The sequence below is a fragment of the Rhipicephalus sanguineus genome, chromosome 7, assembly GCF_013339695.2.
Source record: "Rhipicephalus sanguineus isolate Rsan-2018 chromosome 7, BIME_Rsan_1.4, whole genome shotgun sequence".
In the NCBI taxonomy this organism is placed as follows: Eukaryota; Metazoa; Arthropoda; class Arachnida; order Ixodida; family Ixodidae; genus Rhipicephalus; species Rhipicephalus sanguineus.
In genome coordinates this window covers 10,122,863-10,127,397 of record NC_051182.1, presented here as the reverse complement: position 1 = coordinate 10,127,397, position 4,535 = coordinate 10,122,863, and the positions used below count along the sequence as shown (strand labels likewise).

At 46.4% G+C, this 4,535-nt stretch overlaps 1 pseudogene; it reads right to left on the bottom strand.

Moving 5' to 3' along the window:
* Window positions 1–810: 810 nt before the first annotated feature.
* Window positions 811–1,787, bottom strand: LOC125759294 (uncharacterized; annotated as a pseudogene).
* Between the last annotated feature and the right edge of the window lie 2,748 nt (window positions 1,788–4,535).

Genomic DNA, 4,535 nt, shown 5'->3' with positions numbered 1-4,535 from the left:
ATTTCGGGCAACAGCCATCCCTATATTTAATTGCGATGTTCACCATGCAGGAGTGTACAAGTGAGCATGCTGGTGAACTTTATTGCGTCAGCTTGGATAAAAATGATTGGCACATTTAACTTGGCAGTTTTATCTTGCAGGTTTCGCGTTCACCAGTCTACCGTAACATGACAGTAGAAAAATGGCTTGACGCTGCATACATTGGGCTCAACAGTCTGAGAAAATGGCCTGAACGCGAAGCCTACAAAGAACAATGCCAATGGCATTTCAGGAAACATTTGGCAAAAAAGTAGTCGTCATTCTCGATCGTTTTGAGGTCTTTGTGGACAGACCTTAATCCATGGAACCGAGATCATTAACATGGTCCACATACAAACATGGAAACACCGTAAAGTGCCTCATTGGTATTGCCCCACAAGGTGTAATTACCTATATATCAAGAGGGTGGGGTGGACGCGCCAGTGATAAGATGCTCACAGAATCGTGCGGCATTCTCGATAATCTACTGCCTGGCGACTCTGTGCTAGCAGACAGGGGTTTTTTTGATCTCTGATGCTGTAGGCATGTGTGGGGCAAAGTTGGAAATTCCAGCCTTCACCAAAGGGAAGCCTCAGCTTACTGCTTATTCTGTTGAGGCCACACGTAGGCTAGCGAATGTTTGCATTCATGTGGAAAGAGTTATTGGGTTAGTCAGGAATAAGTATTCTATTTTGAAAAGTACTCTTCCCACTGAATTTTTGGAAGCAAAGGTGTCCGACGGCAGAAAAGTCTGCACACTTGACAGGGTTGTGTTTGTTTGTGCCGCACTTGCCAACCTGAGCGACTCTGTCGTACCATTTGACTGACACGTGAGCTGTCACAAAATGTTTGTAAATGTACAGTGCTTTCACAGCTTCTTGCAGTCATTGCAAAACCATTTCCGCGATTTCGGTGCCCTTTTCAGGTTTACGCACTGGAAATGAAACCACTGCCGAGTGCAATGCTTTCCATCGCACCTAACCATGTCTCCATACTCCGGTTGCTCACAGTAGCAATATTTATCATTCTCGCTGCCTGCACTGTGCTCGACTGCTGCTTCTTCAGCAGCAGTGGTCCAATAGCGAAAACAAAGTTCAGGCAGAAGAATGTGCTCAAAATATGATGTGCATTTAGACACCATTTTTTGCAGAGCTCCTCATCAACAGTTATCCTTTCAATAAAAAGGTCTTTCTGTGTCCATACTACAAAATCACAGTAGCTTCTCTTGCAAACATCTGCATCATTACTTGCTTGAAGTAGTGATGGTTTCTTGACAGCTTTGCATCGGTGCCATCGTTTACAAGATACGACCGTTCTCTCTGTGGAATTTCATGAATAAGTGCGTCTTTTGCACTGTATGGACATTTTGTCTCCAGAAGGCCGTCTCCACAGCAATTACAGTGCACGAGGCCACCTGGAGTCGCAGCCAAAAATGGGCGCTCTGAGCTTATGTGAAGCCCAGATACCTGGCACTTAAAGCCTATATGGTGCTTCTGCATTTCCTCCATGTAAGCTGTCCTTGCAGCAGCTTCTTTCTTTTTTCCCCATTCAGTTGCCGCAGTTTGGAACTTGCAATCCTCCGGGTAGCATAGTCTCTTCAGCAGGCTCTTTGAAGGCTCGGTTAACGATGTCGCAAATACTGCTCCAGCATTTGACGCTGTGATGCGTCCAGTTCTAAACTGATGCCATTTCTATGATGCTGACTGCGCCTTTGTCTGCTTCTCGATCAAAGCACACACCTGCAGGAAATAAAAAACAAGCATCTGCATTATTACCCTTTGTGTTGCTTTTTAATTCTGTAATACTGTCGGGCAGCACATATTGCTTTGCTTAAATTAGCATTGTACAGTGAAACCTCGGTGATACGAATCTCACGGGACCACCAAAAATATTCGTATCATCCGAAATTCGTATCACCATAAAGCATGGAAAATTAGCATGCGACGAAAGAAAGCTGGCGTACATTTTCATTTATTGTTTTTCATGGCCGCAGTAACGTCAGGAAGAACCCTGAATGACTGTCAGTTAAGTTTTTAGATGTCGGCAGTAATATCAGCACTCGTAAATATACGGCTCGTACGCGCGTACTTAATGAACCAGGTGCGTTGTGACCCACGACAGCAATAGCCCCTTCCAAATTTTAGAATGTTTTTTTTTTTGCATAACACTGGAGCACTGCAGCGAAAGCAACGAAACAAGCGCTTTGACGCGATGCATCAAGGCCACAAAATTACAGAACCACGGTCCTGTGTTATGATTTTGTTATCGGGGAGATGTTGGGGATGTTTTTTGGGGGGATTTACGGCCGTGCCCGCACAAGTGCAACCTCGACGGTCGCGCATGTTGACGTTGTGAGGCCTGACTCCTTCGCGACGACCGTGCTCGCCTTCCTTCGGTCCTCGTCCACCTTTCATAGGAAATCTGATGCACGAGGCAGGCACGTGTAAACACAGTACAACGACAGCAGCCCGTGTCGACGCTTTAGAAAAAAAAAGCATAGCGCTAAAGGCCTCTGTAATCTAAACGCAAAGGCACACGGGCACATAACAGCCACAGAGATCCGCGCACACAATCTCGGAGGCCGTGACGCGTCTCTGAAGGTCTATTCTGACCGTAAGAAAATTGTTTTTCTTACACCGTGATTCTGACGATTCGGCGGTGCGGCGCGCAGGCCCAAGCTTGCGTTCCCGCGCTCGCACGTGCTTGGCGCGTGTTCCGCGACAGCGCGGACATCACCTCTTCGCACCTGGGCGGTAACGTACGTTCGTATCAAACGTCGCTGGGTAAAAATCGGTTCGCAACAACCGTACTTCATTACATTGCAGGCCAATGGGCCTTGGCCGGGACCAACAAAAAATTCGTATCACCCCGAAATTCGTGTGAGCTGTGATCGTATCACCGAGGTTTCACTGTAAATAGATACATGACTGCAGGGCACATCACAACAAAAATTCAGGCAGATACCACACGTTTGGGGAATAGATCTCATGCAAAGCAGTCTGAAAGCAGCTGCATATCTCGCACTTTGAACGAAGTCTCATGAAGTGGATCGACTGCCTTTGTGTAATTTGAGTAATGAACTTGTCACAGGCATGCACATTGACTGCACCATAGGCGTGCGCACAGGGGGGGGGGCGGTCGCCCCCCCTAATCACCTAAGAGGGGGGGTGCGAAAGTTGCCCCGTACATTGAACCTTCTAGTCACCTAAGAAGGGGGGGCGCGAAATCTGCCCCATACATTGGCTTAGTAAGGTGGGGTGGGGGGTGCTGCAATGAACCTTCGCCACCCCTGATGGGGAACCCTGCGCACGCCTATGGACTGCACTGTCGTCTAAATGGTAGTTTATTTTCTGATTTAAGGGTATGTTACAGCACAGATGTCACTTTTATGAAAGTAAAGTGTAAGAAGGCGTATTCCTGCAGGGGCGAGCAACAATGGACGATAGCTTGTTGAGTCACAGCATCATATGAAACTGTCTGTGTGCTATGCAGAATTTCCACCTGTACTAAACTGTCTTTCTCTTGTTCAAGCCATGCTAAGTGTGCTATAAAGATTTTGATGTCTATAATAGGGTAACAAATCTTTGGGGGAGTGCAGTTTTGATGATAATCTTTTTCCTACCCATATATATGTGTTCGGTATTTTACTAATAAACATTTAGTTAGACAGTGCCTGTGTCGTAGTCTCTTTTTCTTGTCTGCATTCTATTTCCATTAGTCGTCATTAAGTTTTGGTGCTGATTTTCGCTGTCCACACCATCGTGGCGGGCCTTGGACTCCTGGTCTTATCGTTGGTGGAGCCACCAACTTGATCGGGGAAGGGGGGGGGATTCTCTGGCTCTTTAGATCTGAGTTCCTCAGGAGTGAAATAAATTTCTTGTCATGTCATGTGCTGGGTTGGTACAGACTGTGCATCAGCTGTGGCACATACCGAAGTACTAGATACCTTGTTGGGATGCGGGTATATGTCACACGTGACTTTGGGAAACAGCTTCATGACATATGCGACAGGCATGTCATTTATGTCGTGACCTGTCAATCATGTTGGTCATGCATTCGTCGTTTTGCACCAACTTTGGTATTTACCAAATTAAGGAGATGACCACGAGAGTGCCCAGATGTGCAAGTTAAATAAAAATGGTCACAGAACCTTTGATTTGCAACGATATTCTCCACATTCAATAAATTTTAAGCAAACTACATGCAAGCTAAAATGAGGTTGAGAAACAATAATAAAGCTTACGCCAGGCTCGACTGAGAGGTTCTCGAAGACCTTACGGTACTCTACCTGTACATCTTCCCAGGAGCTTGGGCACTCGTTCTTTCACAGATTGCGCAGGAGCAGTCTTGGGTATTTCATTCCCAAGGGAATGTAGCTGTCGGCGAATTTTTCTTTAAGCGAGAGAAGTGCTGGCCTACCCTCAGATTTGCTTAGTGATGCGAAAAACTTTAACAACTCGTCCTCCCTGGGCTTGGTTGCTGCAACACTTTTTGGGCTGCGTGGTTCAGCATCGGTG